Below are 14336 nucleotides of genomic sequence, written 5' to 3'. Positions count from 1 at the left end.
TGGAGTATGGTAGGAGTATATTCACAACTCACCACACAGTCTGGGATCAGAGTTTCACAACGAACTTGATGTGTATGACTCTGATATCATGTTAAATGAAATTTAAATAACTCGCACTCTAAAAATTAACTCAAAAAAAGAAGGAAAAAAGATTACCCGAGCTATAAAAAGAGTAATAAGATGTTATCCCAATCTGATATGGGTCAATTTCATCACACCATATCCTATTTGAGGGATTATACTAAGTATGTTGTTTTTATCGTAATTTCTTCTACTTTATTTGCCAACCATGTCTATACAAAGGTGGATCAAGTGTCAAATTCATTTGAAGTCAATGCTTCGACATGAAACATATAATTATACGTAAATATTTATAAAAATTACAATAAATATTAAATATGAACTCATACCCTTAACAATATAATAGGGGTAGGACATAGCCAAATTATTTTTTTAAAGAACATAAATATAATATTACTTTCTACTATTACCCTTTTAATTATGCTCAAACTATTCTCTTAGAAAATACAAAGTTGAAGGGTAAACATGGAAACAAGTCCCAACAATTTGCTTGAACTTTGATGAATTCACTTATTTTGGACCAGTTGCGTAGCCACATATAGCTCAAGATAACCAATAAGATATTCTTCATCGAAAAATCATATTATTATATAGAAAATTGTCCCAAATATATCAATCACATTATTTTTCATACATACATACATACATATATATATTAAATCTTGAACATCCTTAACAAAAAATTTTAATTTCATCGCTTAATTTGAACTAGTATTAAAAAAGTCCAACAATTATCTTAATTAATTTGATCAACATAGTACAAATTATTTACTTAATTTTAAAAGGTGTAAGTTTGAGTGAGTCAAAATGGCACACTTTGGGGACTTCAAATTTAGTGAAAATCCACAAATCTAACCCCTCGTTTGTCCCTTCTTTGACCTTGGGCTTCCCTTCCCAAACGTGTAATCAAACTTAAAAAATATTTTTGTTTTTAATAATTCAAACTACTCAAGCCCCCTCTATATATGTGAAATTCTTAACCTCTTCACATTAATACTTGAGACTTTTTTTTATATATATATTTTAAAAATAATAATTTTGTGTGTACTTTTTCTTATTTAGCAATTAATGAGTATGCATTTGATATATGAAGTGTATTAAGTGGACTTTAATTCTACTTTCATTAGTCATTAGTTTCCTACTGCTTTATATGTATAAAAAAGTCTATTATTGAGTGTATACATAAATTCTACCCGTAAAAATAAATAGAGATGTCAAATAAATGAATTGAGCTGAATTAATGAATATCGAAACGAGTTGACTTGATAAAGGAGTGGATTGTTAACCTACTTAAATATTACTTGGGCTAAAGTAAATTGGACTGAAATAATCATAACTCCACCTGTCCAACTCTTACTAAGTTACACATTCAAAGTTAATTTTATTTTAATTATTTTGAGTATCTAATAAAACTCTCCTTTGTATAACGACCTTAAAAAAAAAACATAACAAATTAAAAAGAAATTATTAATAAAAAATATTTAGATAAAATTTTTCATGGATCAATTTAGACGGCATGCCGGCCTAGTTTTGAAATGGGCTACACTAAACATGTCAAAATGAACCCAATTAAGCGGGTTGTTAACCCGTTCAAACATAAATAGATCGGACAAATTATAAATTGAGCTAGTTTCAAATATATGCAATAAAATAATTAGTTTACCAGAAATGTAGACATGTTTTATTTATACTAGTTCTCGAATACGTGCAACGCACGTATATTTCACGTTAAGTAATTTTTTTAAAGAAAATAATATGACTTATTTGAATTTAAAAGGAAGATTACTTTTTGTCTGATTTAAACTTCTGAGTCATTTATTTTTTGTATTTAACATAAATAATTAGTAAAATAGTATATATATATATATATATCGAATGTAACATGACAAACTATTAAAATCAGTATTTTTCATGCATTGCAACACCACATTAAACTAATTACTTCAAATTTTTTATTAAACCTCAAGTATATAATGTCATATATAACATTTTTTTTTTCTATAGTAATACATGCACTTACATATATTAAAGTGTAAGATAAATTAAAAAATAACAAAATAAAGACACAACAATTTTAACTAATTAATCAACATCACCTGATAGGTAAACTACCACGAAATGGTTCTTTGACATTGTTGCCTCAAATATGCAATCGGCTATAAGAATCCCAAGTTTTCAATTGTATGATATAATTTGAATAGTAATACACTTATCAAAATTACTGTGCAAATCAATTGGAACTGCATCCTATATATTTTTTAAAAATGTTATGTGATAAAACTTAATAGAGTACATGAAAAGTTTTCCAACGGATGAAAATTAAAAGAAATAACAAATTTAAATTAATGGGATATATGCATATATAATTATATAGTAAAAGATAAACTATACTAAGGGCTTGACAGATTCATGAACTTCACATTAATGTTTCATAATTTCAGGAAGTTGAAACAAAATCAAACTATTGAATATAGGACAATTTTAGGAAGATGAAAAGCTAGCAATTCCAAAACATTGAATATAGGTTGTTGTAATTTGAGTGATAATTCAAAATATTATTTTTATTTGTTGTAATTTGAGTGATAATTCAAAATATTATTTTTATTTATTAAATATTTTTATTAATTAAAAGGCAAAAAAGTAATTCAACTTTGATAATCAAAATTCATTGAATCTCGAAATAAATATTAAACAAAAAAATAATATTTTAAATAATTTCAAGAAAATAAATTAAATTAGATATTTTAATTGAAAATTATTCTAAAGAAGTGGAAAAGTCATTAACATTTTGATTAAAATAATATAATTTAATATTTAATTTAAATAGTTAAATATCTTTATAATATTTTAATTTATTTTAAATATTTCTTTATAAAGTTCAATTATATAATAAGAAATGCAGAAATTAACAATTTTAGTTATGATTTAATCTCTAATGGTATGAATATGTCTATGAATAGCTAATTATTTTTCCAGATCAAACAACTTATTTATTGAAGTAGTTTACAATGAATTTCTACTCGAAAAAAATAATAAACAGATATAAAAGTCTTTGACGAAAATAGCAAAGATATGAAGAAGAAATAAATGCAATTCTAGTTATTGCTGAAATCACAAATATAAGAATCTTTTTCTTTTGTGCTTATATGAATTACATTCTTTTTTAAAAAAAATATACAATAGTATTTTTTAAATGAAAATAAAAAAAATTGACGAACATATTTTCATTTTCGAATATCTTTTGATCTTTGTTTCCATAAGATGAAAATTAATTATATGAACCAAAAGATTAATTTAAAAAATTGGGATAAATAGTTCGAATTTAAAAATAATCATTCCGTTTTCATATCAAACGCTATATCACTAAACATACTAAGATTGAGGCTTAAACCACACATACATATATAAAAAGGATAGATATACCTGGAAAAAAAGAATCTCTAGCAGAATGAGAATGAATGGAAAATGAGAGAAAGAAAACTTATTGTATACCTATATAGAGTTTTGTAATGTAAAGAATATGAAAAGGTGGAGAAAATTATATAAACATTGATCAACAATAACTAAGAAAAATATGACATGAAACGTTTTTGAATTGTAATCAAGGAGATTATGACTATCTATCTTCAATCTTAAATATTGAATTTAGTGTAAAGCATTAAGTTCGGTTGGAATGAGTTTAACTGCAGAAACTCAAAGGATCAATAATCAAAGATAAAAAAAAAAACTGTTTTGCTATCATTATTTATTTAATTTTCAAATTTTGTAAATGACATTTTCTAATTTAATAAATAAGTGAAGGGCATTTTAGTAATCCAACTTTTAAGTTTTGAGCTTCATGCTTATAATAATATATGATAAAAAGTAGCCAAAAGTCATAGAAAGTATACACTATTATATAATATAATATAGTTTATTTATACATGTGTTATACACTGACTATATATTATGATACACTTAAAGACAGAAAAATAACTTACTATAGCTTGCCAATAGTCATAGAAAGTATACGCTACTATACAATATAGTTTACCTATACATAAGGTATTCGCTCATGACTATACATTATGATATACTCAAAAAACTGAAAAATAACTTATTATAGATAATGTATACAGTAACTATATATGAAGTATACATTGACTATTCAATTTCATTCAACTCAAAATCACCTCTAAACATCTCAAATTTTAGATATGAAATCCTTTCGATTTTCAACTCTTTCGATATATAATTTCCTCAAAACGATTCACGTTTTTGATATCGAACTTACGAAAAAGATGACGAAGAAGAAAAAGAAAAAAGAAGACGATGAAGGAGGAAGAGAAGTAAGGGAGAAAAAGCCATTAATGACAAAATTGAAAGAAATAATGAGGATATGACTAATATCCAATAATTTGGTTATTTTTTGAAAGAAAAGTTGCCAATGGCCACTTCTTTTTTTTTTTAAAATAATTTTGTCGTATGATTTTATGGTTTTATTTTGACATTTGCACAAATAGGACAACATATATTTTTTTTCCTAGACTAAAATAAGTAGATAGAAAGGTCGTTTCACCTATCAATATGAAGAATATGTTCTTATAAAATCGTAGTCTAATCGGATCTAGCCTGTGGTAGTAGCTAAAATAAAGTAAAACTCTTACAAGATAGATTTTTGCATCTGTCTTGTTGAGTCATTCATAATTTCCACCCATATTTGTCTAGCAAAAAGGTATGGTGAATAATATTTCATCAATATTCACTACCGGCATTAGTTAAGTGACATTAGAAGTTAAGAACCAATGTCGCTAAAGGCTTTAGGGACATATACAAATAGTGTTAATTACCGCTAAAAATACATATTTAGCGGCAATTAATCTTTTAGGACGATCGATGGTGAAAATCTCTGTCATGATACTCAGGGGCAGCTAAAAATTAAGAAAAAAATTAAAATTTAAGGCCCCGTTCAATTTTGGCTTTAGGTCACTCATATGTTTGATCGCCCTGGATGACATTTATCTCCATAATCTTTCATTATCAACACATCAGAATTAGTTACTTCAGGGAAATTAGGACAAAGCACAGGAAGATCACTTCCCACCACTCGTAAGTCTCATAAGATAATCGCCATCTCCATAACTCGGAAGCTCCAACCTTCTCCATGTCTCGTATGCTAAATCAAGAGAAATGACGTTGCATATATTGAACGTATCAACATCAGCAGATAAAGCGCAATAAAGATTATTAGACAAGCAGGGGAAGAAGCCACAAGGAAACCTTTGCTCATTTCTTAAAGCTCCAATATACGGTTTTGAGTACACAATGTAAGTTTTCTCTAACGTATACAAATTAGTTGAGATCAGTTATATGAATCCTCGAAATCCATTTAGCTGTGGTACTTATATGAATCGTCAATCTAGAAACATTCAATATCTCAGATTAGATGAAAAACCATTGTATCAAGATCTTTACTACTTGATCTGGTACCTACCTTCTTGTCAGGATTGTAAATGCAGTAAGCAGAAGAAATATTAGTCTGATACTAAACATAACAGACATGATGGAGAAAACGAAACAGAACATGGTACACAATGAAAGATCACTAATGTACCGATCACCATAAACTAAACAAACAGAAATACCAAGGCTTCTATCTAAACAAAAACAGGAAAAATTACGCCTCAAGATAAGTGCAAGTTGGACTTGGACCGCGCATCACCATTATGTATTGTTGTGCTAGCTAACAATACTACACCTTATCAGCCTTACCATGACACGTCAGGGGTCGCCTCACGGTGGACAAAGCTGATATTCAACCTTATAGAACCAAAAGATCAATGACTCTAATAGCAGACACCACTGTTGGATCAGTAATTCAGCATAAACTCAATCTGGCTGAGTTAATCGTCTAATTCTACTTTACAAGACTGATTTAGGAAGACGACTTGCTATGACTTGCAAGAACTGATGTTATGCTTGTCCTAATAATCAAAATACAGCATTGCAGCCAGAATAAAGAAATTTGATGCTCAGAACCTATTTAACTATTCAGAAAGTAGTGCATCAAATCAGAAGTTTTAGGAATTCGATTTTCAGTTTATTTGTTTTTAAAAAAATAATCGAGTTGACAAAGTCTTGTTGTAGGTTGTTAGACTGTGGCAGGTTGATAGCTAGTTTAAAATTGTCATGGTAAGTCTTCTTATCAATTAATTTGTTGGGATGTTTGGGGTCGAATAGAAAGGAATAGTTGCGGAAGATTCATATAATCGTACTCAACTTTATTAGGACCAAGGCATGCATAGTTGATTGATATGTCTAGGTTGTGCTCCATAGCTAACATTATCAATAGTCTACGAGTGATATAATAAAGTGCCAAGTTAGACATGGACAAATAATATGCGTGGAGAGAGTAGTAATCAAACTGTAAAATAGAGATGAAGATCCAATTGAACTAATTAAAGAATTTTAACAAACGCCTAAAAACCTATTAAGGGGAAATCCTATATAAATAAGCTAAATGACCAAAAAAATAAGAAAGAAAAAATCTGCTTCAGACATGATGATGACTGCAATAGTTCTTCACTTTGCCTAGGAAAAATGGTACCCTCTTTGAGTGTGTGTACTCTCTGTAAAAGCAAGCATCTGATATCGTAGAAAGTACTTGACAGCATTGTGTAGATAATGAAATTTTACGCTTGAAAACGGAAGTGATCAAATTGAATGCACAACCATCCACCTTGATGCAAGAAGTGGTTGGAGCCGGGCCCGGGCCCCAAGAGGGAGGCATATGAGATGGAGAAACGACATCATCAACCGGGGATGGGGATGGAACCGCATGAGTTGGTGAAGCCACATTATCAACCGGAGATGGAGATGGAGATGGAACTGCATTATCAACTGGAGATGGAGATGGAGCCGCATTATCAACCGCATGACTACAATAGTTTCTCACTTTTCCAAGGAAAAATGGTACCCTCTTTGAGTGCGTGTACTCTCTGTAAAAGCAATCATCTGAAGTTGTTGAAAGTAGTTGACAACATTGAGTGGATAATGTAATTCTACGCTTGAAAACGGAAGTGATCAAATCTAATGCACAACCATCCACTTTGGTGCAAGAAGTGGATGGAGCAGGGGTCGTGTGTGGTGGCGAAACCACATTATCAACTGGGGATGGAGCCATATGCGTTGGTGAAGCCGCATTATCAATTGGAGATGGAGTTGGTGCTGATGGTATTTTTGGGTGAATACGCCACCACCATCGGGGCCACAATCCAATTGAATAAGTATCAAACGATTCTGTTTTGGGTTCGGTTGCAGTGGCAGCAGCAATGCCTATGCAACCCAACAGCAGAAACAGACATAACAATTTGGCACTTCTCAACGATGACGACGACATGTTTCAGAAGAAAGAATGAGTAAATTAATCAGCTAAGATCAAAGAATTTGAGGCGATACTTCCGAAATCCTTTAAAGTTGTATGAATAATTAATACGGTGCAAAAGGAGTTGATATAAATAGGCAGAGAATTCAATCCCAATCCCTTTATACTTCAAATATCAAATTCTATCCAAATTTGGATTTCTTTTTTATGTACAAAAGCCAAAAACAATTTAAGCCATACTTAATTAATCCCAATCCCCTTATACTTTAAATACTATCTACTTCTATACAAATTAGGACGTCCAGTCGTCCAATTTTAATATAAAATTATAGTTCAAGAATGTGTTGCAATCAAACTATGACTCCTCCTCAATCAAGACAACCGCCAAAAACAACTTTTTTAAAAAAATGTTTAGACAATTGTCCCCATAGCATTTGTCCTGAAGTACAAAGACTTCCATATCATTAGTAATAATTATTTATGATATAAAATCCAGAAAACAATTAGAGAAAAAGTGAAAGATGTTGTTATCATAGACCATTTCCCTTCAAAAACATTGATCTCTTCGCCACGTAGCTTGGGGATCTCAGTCATGTCTAATAAGATAGATCCATCAGCCGTTTCCCTTTCGATATAAGTTTCTATGACCTTACAATTACAACATCAAATCATAAGTCTACGCAAACCTTACCCCTACCTTGTCATTTATGTTATTATACTAACAAAAAATATACACAATAGCTGCACCATAAGACTTATGGATGAATCGATAATCTCTGTTCTTCCTCATGAAATCATCGTAGAGATTCTCTTAAAAGTGCCACCAAAGTATCTTTTGAAGTTCGCGTGTGTTTCAAAATCATGGCTTGAACTAATCTCCAGCGCGAAATTTGTAAAAAAACATTTGTAATTAACAGCTAATGACAAAGAATACAGCCACCACAGGATTATTTTTCAAGAATCCGCGTGCAATTACAATGTATGCTGTCTCCCTTCCATGCTTAACAAAGAACGAGGCACGGAGCTATTTGACATTGGTTCTCCCATGGAAAACCCCACTATTTATACTTGGATTGTCCGTTCTGTCAATGGATTGATTTGTCTGTATAGTAAGATAGAGGAGCCCGTTCTATGGAACCCCGCTATTAACAAGTCTAAGAAATTGCCTGCATTTGCAGCTAACTTAAAGAACAGTTGCTCTTACTATCTGAAATATGGTTTTGGATATGACGAAACACGTGATGATTACAAAGTGGTAGTTATTCAGTGTATTTATGCGGATAGTGGTTCATATGATACCGTAGTCAACATATACAGTTTAAGGGCTGATTCTTGGAGAACAATTAATAAGTTTCAGGGTGTTAAAGAATGACAAAAGTCCCACATCGGCGATTAATGAGCTGGGTGGACTCCTTATAAGGCTTGGGCAATCCTCCTCCCTTTGAGCTAGCTTTTGGGGTGTGAGTTAGGCCTAAGACCTAATTTCACACAGGGCAATTTTCTAGTGAATTCTCCGAGTAAATTTGTCGATGGAAAGCTTTATTGGGCTTTATCAGCTGATGTATCAACGTTCAATATGTGCAACATCATTTCTCTTGATTTAGCAAACGAGACATGGGGAAGGTTGGAGCTTCCGGATAGTTATGGGAAAAGTAGTTATCCGTTGGCACTGGGAGTGGTGAGAAGTCATCTTTCTATGCTTTGTCTTAATTGTATCGAAGGAACTAATTCCGATGTGTGGATTATGAAAGATTGTGGAGTTGAAGTATCATGGACAAAGATTTTCACTATCGATCATCCTAAAGACCTTGGGGAGTTTATATTCTTTACATCCATTTTCTCCGTACCTTGTTACAAGTCGAATAAGGATGAAATTTTACTTACTTTCCCCCGTTATCATGACATATAACGGTTCAACTAGACAAGTAGAGGTTGCTGATCAATTTGAGGAATGTGCTGCTGCAGAAATCTATGTAGAAAGCCTTGTCGATCCCCTATTGATATCATGAAACCTCACAATCATAATCATTTGACAATTTATGTTGAAAACCTCCAAACGCGCGTTTGTAGAGACTAGATTTTTTGTAAATACAAGCATTGTGTTTATGTTGGTATTGCTAGTATATGAATCATCAATTTCTTCATTTAGACATGTTTGACTCCGTATACAATTATTCTCTTCACGAGCTAGCGATAATTTGATACTTAAATCTTTAATCAACAGGTCTAAAACTGTCTCCTCTGTTACTGTCTCACTTTACAGAAAAACATCCTTCCGCCTTTCACTGCTCCGCTACCAATTTTTGTGATTGTTACCTCCTATGACTAAAACATGTTTTCGTTTCTTTTCTTTTCGAGATTGAATTGAGACTGTTCTACTCTTATTCCTCTCATGGTATTTTGTTGTGTTATGCACTGTTTTCAGAGATGCAATCTTAATTTGTTTTGTACTATTGAATTTCAGGAAGTCGATCAAAACAATGTAATAATCTGTTTTATTTTTCCATCGTGTCTGTTGTATTTAGTATCAAGACTTGTAGTTCTTTCATGTATGATGAGGATTAATAGAACTTGACTCTGAGTTTTAACCAAATAATGTTAAAAGAAACTTTGTGGCTTGTTCCCCTGCTTTTTCGATCGGTTAAACTAGCTTACTTGATTATACAACAGTGTACATTGATTTCTCTAATGAAAAACATATGTTAATATTCTTTCAAAGCTTCAATAAGACTTACTTTTTTTTGTCGGACATAGCCTCATCGTCATGTATATCCAAATCGTCAGCCAAATAAAATCAAGAATCTTTTTTGTTTTTTTGTTAATGTTTGGATTGAATTAAGGATACTTATAGCTCTCAATTTCATAATCATCAGTAGAATCACAACAATAAGAATCCGCCTCTACAACTATCCTATTTCTCTTTACTTCAACACTAAGAAGCTCTGTTTCACTCATAAATCAGCCTCCAAGTAACTAAAATCAAATAGAAATATTGTTGCCAGAATTAAGAAACTTAATGCTCAGAACCCTACAAAACTATTCAGAAAGTAATGCATCATCAAATCAGAAGTTTTAAGAGTTCAATTTTCAGTTATACTATGCAAAAAAAAAAAATCGAGCTTGACAAAATTCTTGTTCTAGGTAGTGTAAATATGACATGGTAAGTCTTCTTATTAATAAATTTGTTGGGATGCTGGGGCGACTAGAAAGGTATAGTTGCGGAAGATTCATATAACCATATTTATTCGGACCAAGGTATAGTTGATTGATATGTCTATCGTATTGCGAATAAGTTAAAGGATGTGTTCCATAGCTAATATTATGAAGTGATATAGCAAATGAGCTGTAAAGAGTCTATCGTATCAAGTCAAACATGGACAAATAAATATGCAACAAGAGAGTAGTAATTAAACTGCAAAATAGAGATAAAGATCCAACTGAACTAATTAAAGAATTTAATTGAAAGTACTTAACAAAAGCCTAAAATCATTTTAAGGGGAAATCCTATATAAATAAGCTAAATGACCAACAAAATAAGAAAGAAAAAATCTGCTTCAGACATGATGATGACTGCAATAGTTCTTCACTTTGCCTAGGAAAAATGGTACCCTCTTTGAGTGTGTGTACTCTCTGTAAAAGCAATCATCTGAAATCGTAGAAAGTACTTGGCAGCATTGTGTAGATAATGAAATTTTATGCTTGAAAACGGAAGTGATCAAATTGAATGCACAACCATCCACCTTGATGCAAGAAGTGGTTGGAGCCGGGGCCGGGCCCCAAGAGGGAGGCATATGCGATGGAGAAACGACATCATCAACCGGGGATGGGGATGGAACTGCATGAGTTGGTGAAGCCACATTATCAACGGGAGATGGAGAAGGAGCCACATGAGTTGGTGAAGCCATATTATCAACCGGAGAGGGAGATGGAGACGCGTGAGTTGGTGAAGCCCCATCATCAACTGGAGATGGAGATGGAGCAGCCACATCATCAACTGGAGATGGAGATGGAGCCGCATTATCAACCACATGAATACAATAGTTTCTCACTTTTCCAAGGAAAAATGGTACCCTCTTTGAGTGCGTGTACTCTCTGTAAAAGCAATCATCTGAAATTGTTGAAAGTAGTTGACAACATTGAGTGGATAATAAAATTCTACGCTTGAAAACGGAAGTGATCAAATCTAATGCACAACCATCCACTTTGGTGCAAGAAGTGGATGGAGCAGGGGTCATGTGTGGCGGCAAAACCACATTATCAACTGGGGACGGAGCCATATGCGTTGGTGAAGCCGCATTATCAATTGGAGATGGAGTTGGTGCTGATGGTATTTTTGGGTGAATACGCCACCACCATCGGGGCCACAATCCAATTGAATAAGTATCAAACGATTCTGTTTTGGGTTCGGTTGCAGTGGCAGCAGCAATGCCTATGCAACCCAACAGCAGAAACAGACATAACAATTTGGCACTTCTCAACGATGACAACGACATGTTTCAGAAGAAAGAATGACTAATTAATTAGCTAAGATCAAAGAATTTCAGGCAATACTTCCGAAATCCTTTAAACTTGTATGAATAATTAATACGATGCAAAAGGAGTTGATATAAATAGGCAGAGAATTCAATCCCAATCCCTTTATACTTCAAATATCAAATTCTATTCAAATTTGGATTTCTTTTTTATGCACAAAAGCCAAAAACAATTTAAACCGTACTTAAATACCAATCCATTTATTCTTCAAATATCTACTTCTATCTAAATTAGGATTTCTATATATGTATTCCAATTTTAATAAAAATTTATAGTTCAAGAATGTGTTGCAATCAAACTATGACGACTTCTCCTCAATCAAGACAACCGCCAAAAATAATTTTTTTTAAATATTAATTAATTCGCCCAGCGGCATCTTTTTCTATACCTAATATGGTTTTGGATATGATGATTCACGTGACGATTATAAAGCTTAATTTATTGATCACTGTTGTGATTCTTATAAGGGAAAATTGTATATAATAGCAAACTAATAACCTAAAATAAATGGAGTAGCTAGGGTTTGATTTAATTGTACTCCATAGCAAACATTTGCAAAAAATTGTCAGGCGCCTCTCTCCCAAATATCTCGCTCGCCACTCTCCTCCAATCTCTCACTCGCATCCTCACTTTGAATACAAACACAAGTGTATAAAAATTGTTTCTAATTGTATAAAGCAGAGAAAAGAGTATAAATACATATATTTTTGTTCCCCTCTCTCCCATCTTCCAAATTTCGCTCGCCACTCTCCCAAATCTCGCTCGCCACCCTCGCCTTTCTCACTTATACAAACAGAAGCTAAATTATAAATTGCGTTTCTGTTTGTATAAATCGTAAGAAAATTGTATATACACATGCAAGTACATATATTTTCATCTTATACACTTATAATTATACAATAAAAATACTCCCCTACACAGTTTCTTTTGCTTTTCTCTCTTTCTCGTTTTATACAATTCGATTCAATTGTATATTCCTGGTCAAGTCTCTTTTGTCTTTCTCTCTTTCTCATTTTTATACAAATTCAAATTGTATATAATCGTTCTATACACTTATAATAATACAATTCATTTTATACACTTCGTTTTTATACAGTTCTCTACTCAAGTGTCTTTCTCTTTCTTGTTTTATACACTTCGTTTTATACAATTTGTTTCAACTGTATATGTATAGCGAATTATACAGTTTCTATGTTCGCTATGGAGCGAAATTATACAAATTTTGCTATAGCATACAAATATAAATTTTTTATTTGTTATATGTGAAAGTTGCCCTTCTTATAATGAGGTGTCAAACATAAGGATTGTCGTCAATATTTACAGCTTGAGGTCTAATTCTCGTACAACACTTCATGACCAGCTTCATGGTATCTTTCTAATGAATCATTCAGCTAAATTTGTCAATTCGAAGCTTTATTGGATTGCATATATGGGTACTGATAATTACGATATGTGCACAATATCATTTCTTTTGATGTAGCAGACGAGACATGGGTATGTTTGGACCTTTCCAGTTGTGGGGAAGACAATTCTAATATCAAACTGGGAGTAGTAGGAAGTGCTTTCTGTGTTATATTCTTGCCATCTAGGTAGTACTATTTTTGATGTTTGGATTTTGAAAATTGTAGTTTTTGGAAAGTCCTTCAAAATCCAGACATCAGAAGCAGTATCACCTAGACGACAAGTGTGAAGCACAAAAAGGTCACTTTCCACAACTCTGATTTTGAATTTAAAATTGACTTCCTGACAAATGGGAAGCTCCAACCTTCCCCATTTGTCATCTTCTACATCAAAAGAAATGATTTTGCGCACATTGTGATTATGAAGACTAGTTGCAATCCAATAAATCTTTCTCGTTGACAAATTTACCATAAAAATTTACTAGATAGATGCCCTGAAGTTGGTCATGTATTGTCGTCCACAAATAAGTCCTCAAACTGTAAATGTTGATCGGTCTTTATGTTAAATACAACATCATAGTAAGAAATCTATGTAGAAAGCCTTGTTGATCTCTTATTGATTTCTTCTTCAGTTCAACTTCTACAACTACTGATTCCATAATCCGAAAGTCTCTCTTGAAATGTATATCTGTTTCGAAATCATGGTATCAACTCATATCTAGCCCTGAATTTGTGAATACACATCTCAAATTAAACTCAAATCATAGAGTTGTGTTTCCGGGCATCAATGGGAATTTCAACTTTAGTTTTCTCCTTCGTCCCCTGTTTAACAAACAACAAGGCACTGTTCACATGGATCCTCTCACTTTATCAACTTCTGTTGTGGGTTCTGCCAGTGGGCTAATTTGTCTTTGCGATCACAAATGGGATATATATATATATATATATATATATATATA

The 14336-nt window shown here is 32.2% G+C and overlaps 3 pseudogenes; 1 reads left to right on the top strand and 2 right to left on the bottom strand.

Annotated features, from left to right (window-relative positions):
- Nucleotides 1–6537: 6537 nt before the first annotated feature.
- On the bottom strand, nucleotides 6538–7498 carry LOC107019196 (annotated as a pseudogene).
- A 703-nt stretch (nucleotides 7499–8201) lies between these two features.
- LOC107020192 lies at nucleotides 8202–9453 on the top strand (annotated as a pseudogene).
- A 1379-nt stretch (nucleotides 9454–10832) lies between these two features.
- Nucleotides 10833–12735, bottom strand: LOC107020425 (annotated as a pseudogene).
- Between the last annotated feature and the right edge of the window lie 1601 nt (nucleotides 12736–14336).

This window comes from Solanum pennellii, chromosome 5, assembly GCF_001406875.1.
Source record: "Solanum pennellii chromosome 5, SPENNV200".
Lineage (NCBI taxonomy): Eukaryota > Viridiplantae > Streptophyta > Magnoliopsida > Solanales > Solanaceae > Solanum > Solanum pennellii.
This window is presented reverse-complemented; position numbering and strand designations above follow the sequence as displayed.